Source organism: Gadus macrocephalus, chromosome 4 (genome assembly GCF_031168955.1).
Source record: "Gadus macrocephalus chromosome 4, ASM3116895v1".
Lineage (NCBI taxonomy): Eukaryota > Metazoa > Chordata > Actinopteri > Gadiformes > Gadidae > Gadus > Gadus macrocephalus.
In genome coordinates this window covers 23,846,562-23,868,618 of record NC_082385.1, presented here as the reverse complement: position 1 = coordinate 23,868,618, position 22,057 = coordinate 23,846,562, and the positions used below count along the sequence as shown (strand labels likewise).

At 46.4% G+C, this 22,057-nt stretch overlaps 16 non-coding genes across 16 annotated transcripts; 11 read left to right on the top strand and 5 right to left on the bottom strand.

Moving 5' to 3' along the window:
* Positions 1-2,871: 2,871 nt before the first annotated feature.
* Positions 2,872-2,943, top strand: trnad-guc (transfer RNA aspartic acid (anticodon GUC)). Its single transcript has one exon. It is a non-coding gene; the product is annotated as a tRNA-Asp (tRNA).
* Positions 2,944-3,340: 397 nt separating this feature from the next.
* On the bottom strand, positions 3,341-3,411 carry trnag-gcc (transfer RNA glycine (anticodon GCC)). The gene has a single exon. It is a non-coding gene; the product is annotated as a tRNA-Gly (tRNA).
* A 465-nt stretch (positions 3,412-3,876) lies between these two features.
* trnad-guc (transfer RNA aspartic acid (anticodon GUC)) lies at positions 3,877-3,948 on the top strand. The gene has a single exon. It is a non-coding gene; the product is annotated as a tRNA-Asp (tRNA).
* Positions 3,949-5,341: 1,393 nt separating this feature from the next.
* On the bottom strand, positions 5,342-5,412 carry trnag-gcc (transfer RNA glycine (anticodon GCC)). Its single transcript has one exon. It is a non-coding gene; the product is annotated as a tRNA-Gly (tRNA).
* A 465-nt stretch (positions 5,413-5,877) lies between these two features.
* trnad-guc (transfer RNA aspartic acid (anticodon GUC)) lies at positions 5,878-5,949 on the top strand. The gene has a single exon. It is a non-coding gene; the product is annotated as a tRNA-Asp (tRNA).
* A 933-nt stretch (positions 5,950-6,882) lies between these two features.
* On the top strand, positions 6,883-6,954 carry trnad-guc (transfer RNA aspartic acid (anticodon GUC)). Its single transcript has one exon. It is a non-coding gene; the product is annotated as a tRNA-Asp (tRNA).
* A 933-nt stretch (positions 6,955-7,887) lies between these two features.
* trnad-guc (transfer RNA aspartic acid (anticodon GUC)) lies at positions 7,888-7,959 on the top strand. Its single transcript has one exon. It is a non-coding gene; the product is annotated as a tRNA-Asp (tRNA).
* A 3,403-nt stretch (positions 7,960-11,362) lies between these two features.
* trnag-gcc (transfer RNA glycine (anticodon GCC)) lies at positions 11,363-11,433 on the bottom strand. The gene has a single exon. It is a non-coding gene; the product is annotated as a tRNA-Gly (tRNA).
* An 831-nt stretch (positions 11,434-12,264) lies between these two features.
* Positions 12,265-12,335, bottom strand: trnag-gcc (transfer RNA glycine (anticodon GCC)). The gene has a single exon. It is a non-coding gene; the product is annotated as a tRNA-Gly (tRNA).
* Positions 12,336-12,800: 465 nt separating this feature from the next.
* Positions 12,801-12,872, top strand: trnad-guc (transfer RNA aspartic acid (anticodon GUC)). Its single transcript has one exon. It is a non-coding gene; the product is annotated as a tRNA-Asp (tRNA).
* Positions 12,873-13,805: 933 nt separating this feature from the next.
* Positions 13,806-13,877, top strand: trnad-guc (transfer RNA aspartic acid (anticodon GUC)). The gene has a single exon. It is a non-coding gene; the product is annotated as a tRNA-Asp (tRNA).
* A 1,929-nt stretch (positions 13,878-15,806) lies between these two features.
* trnad-guc (transfer RNA aspartic acid (anticodon GUC)) lies at positions 15,807-15,878 on the top strand. The gene has a single exon. It is a non-coding gene; the product is annotated as a tRNA-Asp (tRNA).
* A 2,402-nt stretch (positions 15,879-18,280) lies between these two features.
* trnag-gcc (transfer RNA glycine (anticodon GCC)) lies at positions 18,281-18,351 on the bottom strand. Its single transcript has one exon. It is a non-coding gene; the product is annotated as a tRNA-Gly (tRNA).
* A 1,367-nt stretch (positions 18,352-19,718) lies between these two features.
* Positions 19,719-19,790, top strand: trnad-guc (transfer RNA aspartic acid (anticodon GUC)). Its single transcript has one exon. It is a non-coding gene; the product is annotated as a tRNA-Asp (tRNA).
* Positions 19,791-20,723: 933 nt separating this feature from the next.
* On the top strand, positions 20,724-20,795 carry trnad-guc (transfer RNA aspartic acid (anticodon GUC)). The gene has a single exon. It is a non-coding gene; the product is annotated as a tRNA-Asp (tRNA).
* Positions 20,796-21,728: 933 nt separating this feature from the next.
* trnad-guc (transfer RNA aspartic acid (anticodon GUC)) lies at positions 21,729-21,800 on the top strand. The gene has a single exon. It is a non-coding gene; the product is annotated as a tRNA-Asp (tRNA).
* Positions 21,801-22,057: the final 257 nt, after the last annotated feature.

Sequence of the window (22,057 nt, the reverse complement as noted above, 5' to 3'; positions counted from 1 at the left end):
GTCTGTGGGCAAGACGAGGCCATTGATAACTTGACAAGTTTAACGAAATTGAACCCACTATTCACTCTGGGACACTTTTTAGTTTGTGACAGGATGGCCGGTCTAAGGTGCTGCGATCAGGTCGCAGTCTCGTCTGGAAGTGTGGGTTTGAGTCCCACTTCTGAAGGGAGTTTTGAGGTCACCTTACGAAAAGTGAAATCACTGTCGTCAAGAACTATTTATTTCAGACGATCTGTTAAGTTAGGTTTGCCCGCTCAGTTTGATGTTCCATGAGATGTGACCATTCACACACTGTGTTTAAGTTGCGTTTTAAGAATTCATAATAATTATGCACTGCATTGGCCGGGAATCAAACCCGGGCCTCGCGCGAGGCAGGCGAGAATTCTACCATTGAACCACCAATGCTCGCTTTTAGTCCCACTTTGGCTCACAAAATCCTCTCAAGACACATTTCCACCTGCAGGACTCATAGTGCTTGCTCACTTTAAGAAATACTAGAACACCACAGCCCCTCATTAGTACAGTGGTCAGTATCCATTGGCCATGCATGAAACCAGGAATGTGAAGATTCTTGGTTTAACTCAGTCCGAACGAAAAGAGCCAATTTATTTTGGTCACGCAAATGACCCAGCCTTATACCTTTGCCTGCAATCAGCCAGAGATTCAGCAGCAGGTGCACTACAATGCAGCCCAGATACTTTCCAATGTTGCAGACCAGGGCTTCATGCATGACAGGTAATTCTACCAATGAAACACCAACGCTTGTTAGCTCAAGAAGTTGTGCCCCCAGAAATGAATAGGTCAGACTCACGTTTCCACTTGTAGACGTCAAAGTTCTTGGACGTGTTGAGGAATTGGAATTTACAGAGCTCCTCGTTAGTATAGTGGTCAGTATCCCCGCCTGTCACGCGGGAGACCGAGGTTCAATTCCCCGACGGGGAGTTAGGGATTTTTACCCACAGTGCCGAACACATTCAACCTGGCGTTATTTGAGATGCATGAGGTGTCTGTGGGCAAGACGAGGCCATTGATAACTTGACAAGTTTAACGAAATTGCACCCACTATTCACTCTGGGACACTTTTTAGTTTGTGTCAGGATGGCCGGTCTAAGGTGCTGCGATCAGGTCACAGTCTCGTCTGGAAGTGTGGGTTTGAGTCCCACTTCTGAAGGGAGTTTTGAGGTCACCTTACGAAAAGTGAAATCACTGTCGTCAAGAACTATTTATTTCAGACGATCTGTTAAGTTAGGTTCGCCCGCTCAGTTTGATGTTCCATGAGATGTGACAATTCACACATTGTGTTTAAGTTGCGTTTTAAGAATTCATAATAATTATGCACTGCATTGGCCGGGAATCGAACCCGGGCCACCCGCGTGGCAGGCGAGAATTCTACCACTGAACCACCAATGCTCCCTTTTAGTCCCACTTTGGCTCACAAAATCCTCTCAAGACACATTTCCACCTGCAGGACTCATAGTGCTTGCTCACTTTAAGAAATACTAGAACACCACAGCCCCTCATTAGTACAGTGGTCAGTATCCATTGGCCATGCATGAAACCAGGAATGTGAAGATTCTTGGTTTAACTCAGTCCGAACGAAAAGAGCCAATTTGTTTTGGTCACGCAAATGACCCAGCCTTCTACCTTTGCCTGCAATCAGCCAGAGATTCAGCAGCAGGTGCACTACAATGCAGCCCAGATACTTTCCAATGTTGCAGACCAGGGCTTCATGCATGACAGGTAATTCTACCAATGAAACACCAACGCTTGTTAGCTCAAGAAGTTGTGCCCCCAGAAATGAATAGGTCAGACTCACGTTTCCACCTGTAGTCTTCAAAGTTCTTGGACGTGTTGAGGAACGTATATCCACAGAGTTCCTCGTTAGTATAGTGGTCAGTATCCCCGCCTGTCACGCGGGAGACCGGGGTTCAATTCCCCGATGGGGAGTTAGGGATATTTACCCACAGTGCCGAACACATTCAACCTGGTGTTATTTGAGGTGTCTGTGGGCAAGACGAGGTCATTGATAACTTGACAAGTTTAACGAAATTGAACCCACTGTTCACTCTGGTACACTTTTTAGTTTGTGTCAGGATGGCCGGTCTAAGGTGCTGCGATCAGGTCGCAGTCTCGTCTGGAAGTGTGGGTTTGAGTCCCACTTCTGAAGGGAGTTTTGAGGTCACCTTACGAAAAGTGAAATCACTGTCGTCAAGAACTATTTATTTCAGACGATCTGTTAAGTTAGGTTCGCCCGCTCAGTTTGATGTTCCATGAGATGTGACCATTCACACACTGTGTTTAAGTTGCGTTTTAAGAATTCATAATAATTATGCACTGCATTGGCCGGGAATCGAACCCGGGCCTCGCGCGAGGCAGGCGAGAATTCTACCATTGAACCACCAATGCTCGCTTTTAGTCCCACTTTGGCTCACAAAATCCTCTCAAGACACATTTCCACCTGCAGGACTCATAGTGCTTGCTCACTTTAAGAAATACTAGAACACCACAGCCCCTCATTAGTACAGTGGTCAGTATCCTTTGGCCATGCATGAAACCAGGAATGTGAAGATTCTTGGTTTAACTCAGTCCGAACGAAAAGAGCCAATTTGTTTTGGTCACGCAAATGACCCAGCCTTATACCTTTGCCTGCAATCAGCCAGAGATTCAGCAGCAGGTGCACTACAATGCAGCCCAGATACTTTCCAATGTTGCAGACCAGGGCTTCATGCATGACAGGTAATTCTACCAATGAAACACCAACGCTTGTTAGCTCAAGAAGTTGTGCCCCCAGAAATGAATAGGTCAGACTCACGTTTCCACTTGTAGACGTCAAAGTTCTTGGACGTGTTGAGGAATTGGAATTTACAGAGCTCCTCGTTAGTATAGTGGTCAGTATCCCCGCCTGTCACGCGGGAGACCGGGGTTCAATTCCCCGACGGGGAGTTAGGGATTTTTACCCACAGTGCCGAACACATTCAACCTGGCGTTATTTGAGATGCATGAGGTGTCTGTGGGCAAGACGAGGCCATTGATAACTTGACAAGTTTAACGAAATTGCACCCACTATTCACTCTGGGACACTTTTTAGTTTGTGTCAGGATGGCCGGTCTAAGGTGCTGCGATCAGGTCACAGTCTCGTCTGGAAGTGTGGGTTTGAGTCCCACTTCTGAAGGGAGTTTTGAGGTCACCTTACGAAAAGTGAAATCACTGTCGTCAAGAACTATTTATTTCAGACGATCTGTTAAGTTAGGTTCGCCCGCTCAGTTTGATGTTCCATGAGATGTGACAATTCACACATTGTGTTTAAGTTGCGTTTTAAGAATTCATAATAATTATGCACTGCATTGGCCGGGAATCGAACCCGGGCCTCCCGCGTGGCAGGCGAGAATTCTACCACTGAACCACCAATGCTCCCTTTTAGTCCCACTTTGGCTCACAAAATCCTCTCAAGACACATTTCCACCTGCAGGACTCATAGTGCTTGCTCACTTTAAGAAATACTAGAACACCACAGCCCCTCATTAGTACAGTGGTCAGTATCCATTGGCCATGCATGAAACCAGGAATGTGAAGATTCTTGGTTTAACTCAGTCCGAACGAAAAGAGCCAATTTGTTTTGGTCACGCAAATGACCCAGCCTAATACCTTTGCCTGCAATCAGCCAGAGATTCAGCAGCAGGTGCACTACAATGCAGCCCAGATACTTTCCAATGTTGCAGACCAGGGCTTCATGCATGACAGGTAATTCTACCAATGAAACACCAACGCTTGTTAGCTCAAGAAGTTGTGCCCCCAGAAATGAATAGGTCAGACTCACGTTTCCACTTGTAGGCGTCAAAGTTCTTGGATGTGTTGAGGAACGTATATCCACAGAGTTCCTCGTTAGTATAGTGGTCAGTATCCCCGCCTGTCACGCGGGAGACCGGGGTTCAATTCCCCGACGGGGAGTAAGGGAATTTTACCCACAGTGCAGAACACATTCAACCTGGCGTTATTTGAGGTGTCTGTGGGCAAGACGAGGCCATTGATAACTTGACAAGTTTAACGAAATTGCACCCACTATTCACTCTGGGACACTTTTTAGTTTGTGTCAGGATGGCCGGTCTAAGGTGCTGCGATCAGGTCGCAGTCTTGTCTGGAAGTGTGGGTTTGAGTCCCACTTCTGAAGGGAGTTTTGAGGTCACCTTACGAAAAGTGAAATCACTGTCGTCAAGAACTATTTATTTCAGACGATCTGTTAAGTTAGGTTCGCCCGCTCAGTTTGATGTTCCATGAGATGTGACCATTCACACACTGTGTTTAAGTTGCGTTTTAAGAATTCATAATAATTATGCACTGCATTGGCCGGGAATCGAACCCGGGCCTCGCGCGAGGCAGGCGAGAATTCTACCATTGAACCACCAATGCTCGCTTTTAGTCCCACTTTGGCTCACAAAATCCTCTCAAGACACATTTCCACCTGCAGGACTCATAGTGCTTGCTCACTTTAAGAAATACTAGAACACCACAGCCCCTCATTAGTACAGTGGTCAGTATCCATTGGCCATGCATGAAACCAGGAATGTGAAGATTCTTGGTTTAACTCAGTCCGAACGAAAAGAGCCAATTTATTTTGGTCACGCAAATGACCCAGCCTTATACCTTTGCCTGCAATCAGCCAGAGATTCAGCAGCAGGTGCACTACAATGCAGCCCAGATACTTTCCAATGTTGCAGACCAGGGCTTCATGCATGACAGGTAATTCTACCAATGAAACACCAACGCTTGTTAGCTCAAGAAGTTGTGCCCCCAGAAATGAATTGGTCAGACTCACGTTTCCACCTGTAGTCTTCATAGTTCTTGGACGTGTTGAGGAACGTATATTCACAGAGTTCCTCGTTAGTATAGTGGTCAGTATCCCCGCCTGTCACGCGGGAGACCGGGGTTCAATTCTCCGACGGGGAGTAAGGGAATTTTACCCACAGTGCCGAACACATTCAACCTGGCGTTATTTGAGATGCATGAGGTGTCTGTGGGCAAGACGAGGCCATTGATAACTTGACAAGTTTAACGAAATTGCACCCACTATTCACTCTGGGACACTTTTTAGTTTGTGTCAGGATGGCCGGTCTAAGGTGCTGCGATCAGGTCACAGTCTCGTCTGGAAGTGTGGGTTTGAGTCCCACTTCTGAAGGGAGTTTTGAGGTCACCTTACGAAAAGTGAAATCACTGTCGTCAAGAACTATTTATTTCAGACGATCTGTTAAGTTAGGTTCGCCCGCTCAGTTTGATGTTCCATGAGATGTGACCAATCACACACTGTGTTTAAGTTGCGTTTTAAGAATTCATAATAATTATGCACTGCATTGGCCGGGAATCGAACCCGGGCCTCCCGCGTGGCAGGCGAGAATTCTACCACTGAACCACCAATGCTCGCTTTTAGTCCCACTTTGGCTCACAAAATCCTCTCAAGACACATTTCCACCTGCAGGACTCATAGTGCTTGCTCACTATAAGAAATACTAGAACACCACAGCCCCTCGTTAGTACAGTGGTCAGTATCCATTGGCCATGCATGAAACCAGGAATGTGAAGATTCTTGGTTTAACTCAGTCCGAACGAAAAGAGCCAATTTGTTTTGGTCACGCAAATGACCCAGCCTTATACCTTTGCCTGCAATCAGCCAGAGATTCAGCAGCAGGTGCACTACAATGCAGCCCAGATACTTTCCAATGTTGCAGACCAGGGCTTCATGCATGACAGGTAATTCTACCAATGAAACACCAACGCTTGTTAGCTCAAGAAAATGTGCCCCCAGAAATGAATTGGTCAGACTCACGTTTCCACCTGTAGTCTTCAAAGTTCTTGGACGTGTTGAGGAACGTATATACACAGAGTTCCTCGTTAGTATAGTGGTCAGTATCCCCGCCTGTCACGCGGGAGACCGGGGTTCAATTCCCCGACGGGGAGTTAGGGAATTTTACCCACAGTGCCGAACACATTCAACCTGGCGTTATTTGAGATGCATGAGGTGTCTGTGGGCAAGACGAGGCCATTGATAACTTGACAAGTTTAACGAAATTGCACCCACTATTCACTCTGGGACACTTTTTAGTTTGTGTCAGGATGGCCGGTCTAAGGTGCTGCGATCAGGTCACAGTCTCGTCTGGAAGTGTGGGTTTGAGTCCCACTTCTGAAGGGAGTTTTGAGGTCACCTTACGAAAAGTGAAATCACTGTCGTCAAGAACTATTTATTTCAGACGATCTGTTAAGTTAGGTTCGCCCGCTCAGTTTGATGTTCCATGAGATGTGACCATTCACACACTGTGTTTAAGTTGCGTTTTAAGAATTCATAATAATTATGCACTGCATTGGCCGGGAATCAAACCCGGTCCTCCCGCGTGGCAGGCAAGAATTCTACCACCGAACCACCAAAGCTCGCTATTAGTGTCACTTTGGCTCACAAAATCTTCTCGAGACACATTTCCACCTGCAGGACTCATAGTGCTTGCTCACTTTAAGAAATACTAGAACACCGCAGCCCCTCATTAGTACAGTGGTCAGTATCCATTGGCCATGCATGAAACCAGGAATGTGAAGATTCTTGGTTTAACTCAGTCCGAACGAAAAGAGCCAATTTGTTTTGGTCACGCAAATGACCCAGCCTTATACCTTTGCCTGCAATCAGCCAGAGATTCAGCAGCAGGTGCACTACAATGCAGCCCAGATACTTTCCAATGTTGCAGACCAGGGCTTCATGCATGACAGGTAATTCTACCAATGAAACACCAACGCTTGTTAGCTCAAGAAGTTGTGCCCCCAGAAATGAATTGGTCAGACTCACGTTTCCACCTGTAGTCTTCATAGTTCTTGGACGTGTTGAGGAACGTCTATTTACAGAGTTCCTCGTTAGTATAGTGGTCAGTATCCCCGCCTGTCACGCGGGAGACCGGGGTTCAATTCCCCGACGGGGAGTAAGGGAATTTTACCCACAGTGCCGAACACATTCAACCTGGCGTTATTTGAGATGCATGAGGTGTCTGTGGGCAAGACGAGGCCATTGATAACTTGACAAGTTTAACGAAATTGCACCCACTATTCACTCTGGCACACTTTTTAGTTTGTGTCAGGATGGCCGGTCTAAGGTGCTGCGATCAGGTCACAGTCTCGTCTGGAAGTGTGGGTTTGAGTCCCACTTCTGAAGGGAGTTTTGAGGTCACCTTACGAAAAGTGAAATCACTGTCGTCAAGAACTATTTATTTCAGACGATCTGTTAAGTTAGGTTCGCCCGCTCAGTTTGATGTTCCATGAGATGTGACCATTCACACACTGTGTTTAAGTTGCGTTTTAAGAATTCATAATAATTATGCACTGCATTGGCCGGGAATCGAACCCGGGCCTCGCGCGAGGCAGGCGAGAATTCTACCATTGAACCACCAATGCTCGCTTTTAGTCCCACTTTGGCTCACAAAATCCTCTCAAGACACATTTCCACCTGCAGGACTCATAGTGCTTGCTCACTTTAAGAAATACTAGAACACCACAGCCCCTCATTAGTACAGTGGTCAGTATCCATTGGCCATGCATGAAACCAGGAATGTGAAGATTCTTGGTTTAACTCAGTCCGAACGAAAAGAGCCAATTTATTTTGGTCACGCAAATGACCCAGCCTTATACCTTTGCCTGCAATCAGCCAGAGATTCAGCAGCAGGTGCACTACAATGCAGCCCAGATACTTTCCAATGTTGCAGACCAGGGCTTCATGCATGACAGGTAATTCTACCAATGAAACACCAACGCTTGTTAGCTCAAGAAAATGTGCCCCCAGAAATGAATTGGTCAGACTCACGTTTCCACCTGTAGTCTTCAAAGTTCTTGGACGTGTTGAGGAACGTATATACACAAAGTTCCTCGTTAGTATAGTGGTCAGTATCCCCGCCTGTCACGCGGGAGACCGGGGTTCAATTCCCCGACGGGGAGTAAGGGAATTTTACCCACAGTGCCGAACACATTCAACCTGGCGTTATTTGAGATGCATGAGGTGTCTGTGGGCAAGACGAGGCCATTGATAACTTGACAAGTTTAACGAAATTGCACCCACTATTCACTCTGGGACACTTTTTAGTTTGTGTCAGGATGGCCGGTCTAAGGTGCTGCGATCAGGTCACAGTCTCGTCTGGAAGTGTGGGTTTGAGTCCCACTTCTGAAGGGAGTTTTGAGGTCACCTTACGAAAAGTGAAATCACTGTCGTCAAGAACTATTTATTTCAGACGATCTGTTAAGTTAGGTTCGCCCGCTCAGTTTGATGTTCCATGAGATGTGACCATTCACACACTGTGTTTAAGTTGCGTTTTAAGAATTCATAATAATTATGCACTGCATTGGCCGGGAATCGAACCCGGGCCTCGCGCGAGGCAGGCGAGAATTCTACCATTGAACCACCAATGCTCGCTTTTAGTCCCACTTTGGCTCACAAAATCCTCTCAAGACACATTTCCACCTGCAGGACTCATAGTGCTTGCTCACTTTAAGAAATACTAGAACACCACAGCCCCTCATTAGTACAGTGGTCAGTATCCATTGGCCATGCATGAAACCAGGAATGTGAAGATTCTTGGTTTAACTCAGTCCGAACGAAAAGAGCCAATTTATTTTGGTCACGCAAATGACCCAGCCTTATACCTTTGCCTGCAATCAGCCAGAGATTCAGCAGCAGGTGCACTACAATGCAGCCCAGATACTTTCCAATGTTGCAGACCAGGGCTTCATGCATGACAGGTAATTCTACCAATGAAACACCAACGCTTGTTAGCTCAAGAAAATGTGCCCCCAGAAATGAATTGGTCAGACTCACGTTTCCACCTGTAGTCTTCAAAGTTCTTGGACGTGTTGAGGAACGTATATACACAAAGTTCCTCGTTAGTATAGTGGTCAGTATCCCCGCCTGTCACGTGGGAGACCGGGGTTCAATTCCCCGATGGGGAGTTAGGGATATTTACCCACAGTGCCGAACACATTCAACCTGGCGTTATTTGAGGTGTCTGTGGGCAAGACGAGGCCATTGATAACTTGACAAGTTTAACGAAATTGAACCCACTGTTCACTCTGGTACACTTTTTAGTTTGTGTCAGGATGGCCGGTCAAAGGTGCTGCGATCAGGTCGCAGTCTCGTCTGGAAGTGTGGGTTTGAGTCCCACTTCTGAAGGGAGTTTTGAGGTCACCTTACGAAAAGTGAAATCACTGTCGTCAAGAACTATTTATTTCAGACGATCTGTTAAGTTAGGTTCGCCCGCTCAGTTTGATGTTCCATGAGATGTGACCATTCACACACTGTGTTTAAGTTGCGTTTTAAGAATTCATAATAATTATGCACTGCATTGGCCGGGAATCGAACCCGGGCCTCGCGCGAGGCAGGCGAGAATTCTACCATTGAACCACCAATGCTCGCGTTTAGTCCCACTTTGGCTCACAAAATCCTCTCAAGACACATTTCCACCTTCAGGACTCATAGTGCTTGCTCACTTTAAGAAATACTAGAACACCACAGCCCCTCATTAGTACAGTGGTCAGTATCCTTTGGCCATGCATGAAACCAGGAATGTGAAGATTCTTGGTTTAACTCAGTCCGAACGAAAAGAGCCAATTTATTTTGGTCACGCAAATGACCCAGCCTTATACCTTTGCCTGCAATCAGCCAGAGATTCAGCAGCAGGTGTACTACAATGCAGCCCAGATACTTTCCAATGTTGCAGACCAGGGCTTCATGCATGACAGGTAATTCTACCAATGAAACACCAACGCTTGTTAGCTCAAGAATTTGTGCCCCCAGAAATGAATTCGTCAGACTCACGTTTCCACCTGTAGTCTTCAAAGTTCTTGGACGTGTTGAGGAACGTATATTCACGGAGTTCCTCGTTAGAATAGTGGTCAGTATCACAGCCTGTCACGCGGGAGACCGGGGTTCAATTCGCAGTCGGGGAGTAAGGGAATTTTACCCACAGTGCCGAACACATTCAACCTGGCGTTATTTGAGATGCATGAGGTGTCTGTGGGCAAGACGAGTCCATTGATAACTTGACAAGTTTAACGAAATTGCACCCACTATTCACTCTGGGACACTTTTTAGTTTGTGTCAGGATGGCCGGTCTAAGGTGCTGCGATCAGGTCACAGTCTCGTCTGGAAGTGTGGGTTTGAGTCCCACTTCTGAAGGGAGTTTTGAGGTCACCTTACGAAAAGTGAAATCACTATCGTCAAGAACTATTTATTTCAGACGATCTGTTAAGTTAGGTTCGCCCGCTCAGTTTGATGTTCCATGAGATGTGACCATTCACACACTGTGTTTAAGTTGCGTTTTAAGAATTCATAATAATTATGCACTGCATTGGCCGGGAATCGAACCCGGGCCTCGCGCGAGGCAGGCGAGAATTCTACCATTGAACCACCAATGCTCGCTTTTAGTCCCACTTTGGCTCACAAAATCCTCTCAAGACACATTTCCACCTGCAGGACTCATAGTGCTTGCTCACTTTAAGAAATACTAGAACACCACAGCCCCTCATTAGTACAGTGGTCAGTATCCATTGGCCATGCATGAAACCAGGAATGTGAAGATTCTTGGTTTAACTCAGTCCGAACGAAAAGAGCCAATTTATTTTGGTCACGCAAATGACCCAGCCTTATACCTTTGCCTGCAATCAGCCAGAGATTCAGCAGCAGGTGTACTACAATGCAGCCCAGATACTTTCCAATGTTGCAGACCAGGGCTTCATGCATGACAGGTAATTCTACCAATGAAACACCAACGCTTGTTAGCTCAAGAATTTGTGCCCCCAGAAATGAATTCGTCAGACTCACGTTTCCACCTGTAGTCTTCAAAGTTCTTGGACGTGTTGAGGAACGTATATTCACGGAGTTCCTCGTTAGAATAGTGGTCAGTATCACAGCCTGTCACGCGGGAGACCGGGGTTCAATTCGCAGTCGGGGAGTAAGGGAATTTTACCCACAGTGCCGAACACATTCAACCTGGCGTTATTTGAGATGCATGAGGTGTCTGTGGGCAAGACGAGTCCATTGATAACTTGACAAGTTTAACGAAATTGCATCCACTATTCACTCTGGGACACTTTTTAGTTTGTGTCAGGATGGCCGGTCTAAGGTGCTGCGATCAGGTCACAGTCTCGTCTGGAAGTGTGGGTTTGAGTCCCACTTCTGAAGGGAGTTTTGAGGTCACCTTACGAAAGGTGAAATCACTGTCGTCAAGAACTATTTATTTCAGACGATCTGTTAAGTTAGGTTCGCCCGCTCAGTTTGATGTTCCATGAGATGTGACCATTCACACACTGTGTTTAAGTTGCGTTTTATGAATTCATAATAATTATGCACTGCATTGGCCGGGAATCGAACCCGGGCCTCCCGCGTGGCAGGCGAGAATTCTACCACTGAACCACCAATGCTCGCTTTTAGTCCCACTTTGGCTCACAAAATCCTCTCGAGACACATTTCCACCTGCAGGACTCATAGTGCTTGCTCACTTTAAGAAATACTTGAACACCACAGCCCCTCATTAGTACAGTGGTCAGTATCCATTGGCCATGCATGAAACCAGGAATGTGAAGATTCTTGGTTTAACTCAGTCCGAACGAAAAGAGCCAATTTGTTTTGGTCACGCAAATGACCCAGCCTTATACCTTTGCCTGCAATCAGCCAGAGATTCAGCAGCAGGTGCACTACAATGCAGCCCAGATACTTTCCAATGTTGCAGACCAGGGCTTCATGCATGACAGGTAATTCTACCAATGAAACACCAACGCTTGTTAGCTCAAGAAAATGTGCCCCCAGAAATGAATTGGTCAGACTCACGTTTCCACCTGTAGTCTTCAAAGTTCTTGGACGTGTTGAGGAACGTATATACACAGAGTTCCTCGTTAGTATAGTGGTCAGTATCCCCGCCTGTCACGCGGGAGACGAGGCCATTGATAACTTGACAAGTTTAACGAAATTGCACCCACTATTCACTCTGGGACACTTTTTAGTTTGTGTCAGGATGGCCGGTCTAAGGTGCTGCGATCAGGTCGCAGTCTTGTCTGGAAGTGTGGGTTTGAGTCCCACTTCTGAAGGGAGTTTTGAGGTCACCTTACGAAAAGTGAAATCACTGTCGTCAAGAACTATTTATTTCAGACGATCTGTTAAGTTAGGTTCGCCCGCTCAGTTTGATGTTCCATGAGATGTGACCATTCACACACTGTGTTTAAGTTGCGTTTTAAGAATTCATAATAATTATGCACTGCATTGGCCGGGAATCGAACCCGGGCCTCCCGCGTGGCAGGCGAGAATTCTACCACTGAACCACCAATGCTCGCTTTTAGTCCCACTTTGGCTCACAAAATCCTCTCAAGACACATTTCCACCTGCAGGACTCATAGTGCTTGCTCACTATAAGAAATACTAGAACACCACAGCCCCTCGTTAGTACAGTGGTCAGTATCCATTGGCCATGCATGAAACCAGGAATGTGAAGATTCTTGGTTTAACTCAGTCCGAACGAAAAGACTCAATTTGTTTTGGTCACGCAAATGACCCAGCCTTATACCTTTGCCTGCAATCAGCCAGAGATTCAGCAGCAGGTGCACTACAATGCAGCCCAGATACTTTCCAATGTTGCAGACCAGGGCTTCATGCATGACAGGTAATTCTACCAATGAAACACCAACGCTTGTTAGCTCAAGAAAATGTGCCCCCAGAAATGAATTGGTCAGACTCACGTTTCCACCTGTAGTCTTCAAAGTTCTTGGACGTGTTGAGGAACGTATATACACAGAGTTCCTCGTTAGTATAGTGGTCAGTATCCCCGCCTGTCACGCGGGAGACCGGGGTTCAATTCCCCGACGGGGAGTTAGGGAATTTTACCCACAGTGCCGAACACATTCAACCTGGCGTTATTTGAGATGCATGAGGTGTCTGTGGGCAAGACGAGGCCATTGATAACTTGACAAGTTTAACGAAATTGCACCCACTATTCACTCTGGGACACTTTTTAGTTTGTGTCAGGATGGCCGGTCTAAGGTGCTGCGATCAGGTCACAGTCTCGTCTGGAAGTGTGGGTTTGAGTCCCACTTCTGAAGGGAGTTTTGAGGTCACCTTACGAAAAGTGAAATCACTGTCGTCAAGAACTATTTATTTCAGACGATCTGTTAAGTTAGGTTCGCCCGCTCAGTTTGATGTTCCATGAGATGTGACCATTCACACACTGTGTTTAAGTTGCGTTTTAAGAATTCATAATAATTATGCACTGCATTGGCCGGGAATCAAACCCGGTCCTCCCGCGTGGCAGGCTAGAATTCTACCACCGAACCACCAAAGCTCGCTATTAGTGTCACTTTGGCTCACAAAATCTTCTCGAGACACATTTCCACCTGCAGGACTCATAGTGCTTGCTCACTTTAAGAAATACTAGAACACCGCAGCCCCTCATTAGTACAGTGGTCAGTATCCATTGGCCATGCATGAAACCAGGAATGTGAAGATTCTTGGTTTAACTCAGTCCGAACGAAAAGAGCCAATTTGTTTTGGTCACGCAAATGACCCAGCCTTATACCTTTGCCTGCAATCAGCCAGAGATTCAGCAGCAGGTGCACTACAATGCAGCCCAGATACTTTCCAATGTTGCAGACCAGGGCTTCATGCATGACAGGTAATTCTACCAATGAAACACCAACGCTTGTTAGCTCAAGAAGTTGTGCCCCCAGAAATGAATTGGTCAGACTCACGTTTCCACCTGTAGTCTTCATAGTTCTTGGACGTGTTGAGGAACGTCTATTTACAGAGTTCCTCGTTAGTATAGTGGTCAGTATCCCCGCCTGTCACGCGGGAGACCGGGGTTCAATTCCCCGACGGGGAGTAAGGGAATTTTACCCACAGTGCCGAACACATTCAACCTGGCGTTATTTGAGATGCATGAGGTGTCTGTGGGCAAGACGAGGCCATTGATAACTTGACAAGTTTAACGAAATTGCACCCACTATTCACTCTGGGACACTTTTTAGTTTGTGTCAGGATGGCCGGTCTAAGGTGCTGCGATCAGGTCACAGTCTCGTCTGGAAGTGTGGGTTTGAGTCCCACTTCTGAAGGGAGTTTTGAGGTCACCTTACGAAAAGTGAAATCACTGTCGTCAAGAACTATTTATTTCAGACGATCTGTTAAGTTAGGTTCGCCCGCTCAGTTTGATGTTCCATGAGATGTGACCATTCACACACTGTGTTTAAGTTGCGTTTTAAGAATTCATAATAATTATGCACTGCATTGGCCGGGAATCGAACCCGGGCCTCGCGCGAGGCAGGCGAGAATTCTACCATTGAACCACCAATGCTCGCTTTTAGTCCCACTTTGGCTCACAAAATCCTCTCAAGACACATTTCCACCTGCAGGACTCATAGTGCTTGCTCACTTTAAGAAATACTAGAACACCACAGCCCCTCATTAGTACAGTGGTCAGTATCCATTGGCCATGCATGAAACCAGGAATGTGAAGATTCTTGGTTTAACTCAGTCCGAACGAAAAGAGCCAATTTATTTTGGTCACGCAAATGACCCAGCCTTATACCTTTGCCTGCAATCAGCCAGAGATTCAGCAGCAGGTGCACTACAATGCAGCCCAGATACTTTCCAATGTTGCAGACCAGGGCTTCATGCATGACAGGTAATTCTACCAATGAAACACCAACGCTTGTTAGCTCAAGAAAATGTGCCCCCAGAAATGAATTGGTCAGACTCACGTTTCCACCTGTAGTCTTCAAAGTTCTTGGACGTGTTGAGGAACGTATATACACAAAGTTCCTCGTTAGTATAGTGGTCAGTATCCCCGCCTGTCACGTGGGAGACCGGGGTTCAATTCCCCGATGGGGAGTTAGGGATATTTACCCACAGTGCCGAACACATTCAACCTGGCGTTATTTGAGGTGTCTGTGGGCAAGACGAGGCCATTGATAACTTGACAAGTTTAACGAAATTGAACCCACTGTTCACTCTGGTACACTTTTTAGTTTGTGTCAGGATGGCCGGTCAAAGGTGCTGCGATCAGGTCGCAGTCTCGTCTGGAAGTGTGGGTTTGAGTCCCACTTCTGAAGGGAGTTTTGAGGTCACCTTACGAAAAGTGAAATCACTGTCGTCAAGAACTATTTATTTCAGACGATCTGTTAAGTTAGGTTCGCCCGCTCAGTTTGATGTTCCATGAGATGTGACCATTCACACACTGTGTTTAAGTTGCGTTTTAAGAATTCATAATAATTATGCACTGCATTGGCCGGGAATCGAACCCGGGCCTCGCGCGAGGCAGGCGAGAATTCTACCATTGAACCACCAATGCTCGCGTTTAGTCCCACTTTGGCTCACAAAATCCTCTCAAGACACATTTCCACCTTCAGGACTCATAGTGCTTGCTCACTTTAAGAAATACTAGAACACCACAGCCCCTCATTAGTACAGTGGTCAGTATCCTTTGGCCATGCATGAAACCAGGAATGTGAAGATTCTTGGTTTAACTCAGTCCGAACGAAAAGAGCCAATTTATTTTGGTCACGCAAATGACCCAGCCTTATACCTTTGCCTGCAATCAGCCAGAGATTCAGCAGCAGGTGCACTACAATGCAGCCCAGATACTTTCCAATGTTGCAGACCAGGGCTTCATGCATGACAGGTAATTCTACCAATGAAACACCAACGCTTGTTAGCTCAAGAAAATGTGCCCCCAGAAATGAATTGGTCAGACTCACGTTTCCACCTGTAGTCTTCAAAGTTCTTGGACGTGTTGAGGAACGTATATACACAGAGTTCCTCGTTAGTATAGTGGTCAGTATCCCCGCCTGTCACGCGGGAGACCGGGGTTCAATTCCCCGACGGGGAGTAAGGGAATTTTACCCACAGTGCCGAACACATTCAACCTGGCGTTATTTGAGGTGTCTGTGGGCAAGACGAGGCCATTGATAACTTGACAAGTTTAACGAATTTGAACCCACTATTCACTCTGGTACACTTTTTAATTTGTGTCAGGATGGCCGATCGGTCTAAGGTGCTGCGATCAGGTCGCAGTCTCGTCTGGAAGTGTGGGTTTGAGTCCCACTTCTGAAGGGAGTTTTGAGGTCACCTTACCAAAAGTGAAATCACTGTCGTCAAGAACTATTTATTTCAGACGATCTGTTAAGTTAGGTTCGCCCGCTCAGTTTGATGTTCCATGAGATGTGACCATTCACAAACTGTGTTTAAGTTGCGTTTTAAGAATTCATAATAATTATGCACTGCATTAGCCGGGAATCGAACCCGGGCCTCCCGCGTGGCAGGCGAGAATTCGACCACTGAACCACCAATGCTCGCTTTTAGTCACACTTTGGCTCACAAAATCCTCTCAAGACACATTTCCACCTGCAGGACTCATAGTGCTTGCTCACTATAAGAAATACTAGAACACCACAGCCCCTCATTAGTACAGTGGTCAGTATCCATTGGCCATGCATGAAACCAGGAATGTGAAGATTCTTGGTTTAACTCAGTCCGAACGAAAAGAGCCAATTTATTTTGGTCACGCAAATGACCCAGCCTTATACCTTTGCCTGCAATCAGCCAGAGATTCAGCAGCAGGTGTACTACAATGCAGCCCAGATACTTTCCAATGTTGCAGACCAGGGCTTCATGCATGACAGGTAATTCTACCAATGAAACACCAACGCTTGTTAGCTCAAGAATTTGTGCCCCCAGAAATGAATTCGTCAGACTCACGTTTCCACCTGTAGTCTTCAAAGTTCTTGGACGTGTTGAGGAACGTATATTCACGGAGTTCCTCGTTAGAATAGTGGTCAGTATCACAGCCTGTCACGCGGGAGACCGGGGTTCAATTCGCAGTCGGGGAGTAAGGGAATTTTACCCACAGTGCCGAACACATTCAACCTGGCGTTATTTGAGATGCATGAGGTGTCTGTGGGCAAGACGAGTCCATTGATAACTTGACAAGTTTAACGAAATTGCACCCACTATTCACTCTGGGACACTTTTTAGTTTGTGTCAGGATGGCCGGTCTAAGGTGCTGCGATCAGGTCACAGTCTCGTCTGGAAGTGTGGGTTTGAGTCCCACTTCTGAAGGGAGTTTTGAGGTCACCTTACGAAAAGTGAAATCACTATCGTCAAGAACTATTTATTTCAGACGATCTGTTAAGTTAGGTTCGCCCGCTCAGTTTGATGTTCCATGAGATGTGACCATTCACACACTGTGTTTAAGTTGCGTTTTAAGAATTCATAATAATTATGCACTGCATTGGCCGGGAATCGAACCCGGGCCTCGCGCGAGGCAGGCGAGAATTCTACCATTGAACCACCAATGCTCGCTTTTAGTCCCACTTTGGCTCACAAAATCCTCTCAAGACACATTTCCACCTGCAGGACTCATAGTGCTTGCTCACTTTAAGAAATACTAGAACACCACAGCCCCTCATTAGTACAGTGGTCAGTATCCATTGGCCATGCATGAAACCAGGAATGTGAAGATTCTTGGTTTAACTCAGTCCGAACGAAAAGAGCCAATTTATTTTGGTCACGCAAATGACCCAGCCTTATACCTTTGCCTGCAATCAGCCAGAGATTCAGCAGCAGGTGTACTACAATGCAGCCCAGATACTTTCCAATGTTGCAGACCAGGGCTTCATGCATGACAGGTAATTCTACCAATGAAACACCAACGCTTGTTAGCTCAAGAATTTGTGCCCCCAGAAATGAATTCGTCAGACTCACGTTTCCACCTGTAGTCTTCAAAGTTCTTGGACGTGTTGAGGAACGTATATTCACGGAGTTCCTCGTTAGAATAGTGGTCAGTATCACAGCCTGTCACGCGGGAGACCGGGGTTCAATTCGCAGTCGGGGAGTAAGGGAATTTTACCCACAGTGCCGAACACATTCAACCTGGCGTTATTTGAGATGCATGAGGTGTCTGTGGGCAAGACGAGTCCATTGATAACTTGACAAGTTTAACGAAATTGCATCCACTATTCACTCTGGGACACTTTTTAGTTTGTGTCAGGATGGCCGGTCTAAGGTGCTGCGATCAGGTCACAGTCTCGTCTGGAAGTGTGGGTTTGAGTCCCACTTCTGAAGGGAGTTTTGAGGTCACCTTACGAAAGGTGAAATCACTGTCGTCAAGAACTATTTATTTCAGACGATCTGTTAAGTTAGGTTTGCCCGCTCAGTTTGATGTTCCATGAGATGTGACCATTCACACACTGTGTTTAAGTTGCGTTTTATGAATTCATAATAATTATGCACTGCATTGGCCGGGAATCGAACCCGGGCCTCCCGCGTGGCAGGCGAGAATTCTACCACTGAACCACCAATGCTCGCTTTTAGTCCCACTTTGGCTCACAAAATCCTCTCGAGACACATTTCCACCTGCAGGACTCATAGTGCTTGCTCACTTTAAGAAATACTTGAACACCACAGCCCCTCATTAGTACAGTGGTCAGTATCCATTGGCCATGCATGAAACCAGGAATGTGAAGATTCTTGGTTTAACTCAGTCCGAACGAAAAGAGCCAATTTGTTTTGGTCACGCAAATGACCCAGCCTTATACCTTTGCCTGCAATCAGCCAGAGATTCAGCAGCAGGTGCACTACAATGCAGCCCAGATACTTTCCAATGTTGCAGACCAGGGCTTCATGCATGACAGGTAATTCTACCAATGAAACACCAACGCTTGTTAGCTCAAGAAAATGTGCCCCCAGAAATGAATTGGTCAGACTCACGTTTCCACCTGTAGTCTTCAAAGTTCTTGGACGTGTTGAGGAACGTATATACACAGAGTTCCTCGTTAGTATAGTGGTCAGTATCCCCGCCTGTCACGCGGGAGACGAGGCCATTGATAACTTGACAAGTTTAACGAAATTGCACCCACTATTCACTCTGGGACACTTTTTAGTTTGTGTCAGGATGGCCGGTCTAAGGTGCTGCGATCAGGTCGCAGTCTTGTCTGGAAGTGTGGGTTTGAGTCCCACTTCTGAAGGGAGTTTTGAGGTCACCTTACGAAAAGTGAAATCACTGTCGTCAAGAACTATTTATTTCAGACGATCTGTTAAGTTAGGTTCGCCCGCTCAGTTTGATGTTCCATGAGATGTGACCATTCACACACTGTGTTTAAGTTGCGTTTTAAGAATTCATAATAATTATGCACTGCATTGGCCGGGAATCGAACCCGGGCCTCGCGCGAGGCAGGCGAGAATTCTACCATTGAACCACCAATGCTCGCTTTTAGTCCCACTTTGGCTCACAAAATCCTCTCAAGACACATTTCCACCTGCAGGACTCATAGTGCTTGCTCACTTTAAGAAATACTAGAACACCACAGCCCCTCATTAGTACAGTGGTCAGTATCCATTGGCCATGCATGAAACCAGGAATGTGAAGATTCTTGGTTTAACTCAGTCCGAACGAAAAGAGCCAATTTATTTTGGTCACACAAATGACCCAGCCTTATACCTTTGCCTGCAATCAGCCAGAGATTCAGCAGCAGGTGCACTACAATGCAGCCCAGATACTTTCCAATGTTGCAGACCAGGGCTTCATGCATGACAGGTAATTCTACCAATGAAACACCAACGCTTGTTAGCTCAAGAAAATGTGCCCCCAGAAATGAATTGGTCAGACTCACGTTTCCACCTGTAGTCTTCAAAGTTCTTGGACGTGTTGAGGAACGTATATACACAGAGTTCCTCGTTAGTATAGTGGTCAGTATCCCCGCCTGTCACGCGGGAGACCGGGGTTCAATTCCCCGACGGGGAGTTAGGGAATTTTACCCACAGTGCCGAACACATTCAACCTGGCGTTATTTGAGATGCATGAGGTGTCTGTGGGCAAGACGAGGCCATTGATAACTTGACAAGTTTAACGAAATTGCACCCACTATTCACTCTGGGACACTTTTTAGTTTGTGTCAGGATGGCCGGTCTAAGGTGCTGCGATCAGGTCACAGTCTCGTCTGGAAGTGTGGGTTTGAGTCCCACTTCTGAAGGGAGTTTTGAGGTCACCTTACGAAAAGTGAAATCACTGTCGTCAAGAACTATTTATTTCAGACGATCTGTTAAGTTAGGTTCGCCCGCTCAGTTTGATGTTCCATGAGATGTGACCATTCACACACTGTGTTTAAGTTGCGTTTTAAGAATTCATAATAATTATGCACTGCATTGGCCGGGAATCAAACCCTGTCCTCCCGCGTGGCAGGCAAGAATTCTACCACCGAACCACCAAAGCTCGCTATTAGTGTCACTTTGGCTCACAAAATCTTCTCGAGACACATTTCCACCTGCAGGACTCATAGTGCTTGCTCACTTTAAGAAATACTAGAACACCGCAGCCCCTCATTAGTACAGTGGTCAGTATCCATTGGCCATGCATGAAACCAGGAATGTGAAGATTCTTGGTTTAACTCAGTCCGAACGAAAAGAGCCAATTTATTTTGGTCACACAAATGACCCAGCCTTATACCTTTGCCTGCAATCAGCCAGAGATTCAGCAGCAGGTGCACTACAATGCAGCCCAGATACTTTCCAATGTTGCAGACCAGGGCTTCATGCATGACAGGTAATTCTACCAATGAAACACCAACGCTTGTTAGCTCAAGAAAATGTGCCCCCAGAAATGAATTGGTCAGACTCACGTTTCCACCTGTAGTCTTCAAAGTTCTTGGACGTGTTGAGGAACGTATATACACAGAGTTCCTCGTTAGTATAGTGGTCAGTATCCCCGCCTGTCACGCGGGAGACCGGGGTTCAATTCCCCGACGGGGAGTTAGGGAATTTTACCCACAGTGCCGAACACATTCAACCTGGCGTTATTTGAGATGCATGAGGTGTCTGTGGGCAAGACGAGGCCATTGATAACTTGACAAGTTTAACGAAATTGCACCCACTATTCACTCTGGGACACTTTTTAGTTTGTGTCAGGATGGCCGGTCTAAGGTGCTGCGATCAGGTCACAGCCTCGTCTGGAAGTGTGGGTTTGAGTCCCACTTCTGAAGGGAGTTTTGAGGTCACCTTACGAAAAGTGAAATCACTGTCGTCAAGAACTATTTATTTCAGACGATCTGTTAAGTTAGGTTCGCCCGCTCAGTTTGATGTTCCATGAGATGTGACCATTCACACACTGTGTTTAAGTTGCGTTTTAAGAATTCATAATAATTATGCACTGCATTGGCCGGGAATCAAACCCGGTCCTCCCGCGTGGCAGGCAAGAATTCTACCACCGAACCACCAAAGCTCGCTATTAGTGTCACTTTGGCTCACAAAATCTTCTCGAGACACATTTCCACCTGCAGGACTCATAGTGCTTGCTCACTTTAAGAAATACTAGAACACCGCAGCCCCTCATTAGTACAGTGGTCAGTATCCATTGGCCATGCATGAAACCAGGAATGTGAAGATTCTTGGTTTAACTCAGTCCGAACGAAAAGAGCCAATTTGTTTTGGTCACGCAAATGACCCAGCCTTATACCTTTGCCTGCAATCAGCCAGAGATTCAGCAGCAGGTGCACTACAATGCAGCCCAGATACTTTCCAATGTTGCAGACCAGGGCTTCATGCATGACAGGTAATTCTACCAATGAAACACCAACGCTTGTTAGCTCAAGAAAATGTGCCCCCAGAAATGAATTGGTCAGACTCACGTTTCCACCTGTAGTCTTCAAAGTTCTTGGACGTGTTGAGGAACGTATATACACAGAGTTCCTCGTTAGTATAGTGGTCAGTATCCCCGCCTGTCACGCGGGAGACCGGGGTTCAATTCCCCGACGGGGAGTAAGGGAATTTTACCCACAGTGCCGAACACATTCAACCTGGCGTTATTTGAGATGCATGAGGTGTCTGTGGGCAAGACGAGGCCATTGATAACTTGACAAGTTTAACGAAATTGCACCCACTATTCACTCTGGGACACTTTTTAGTTTGTGTCAGGATGGCCGGTCTAAGGTGCTGCGATCAGGTCGCAGTCTTGTCTGGAAGTGTGGGTTTGAGTCCCACTTCTGAAGGGAGTTTTGAGGTCACCTTACGAAAAGT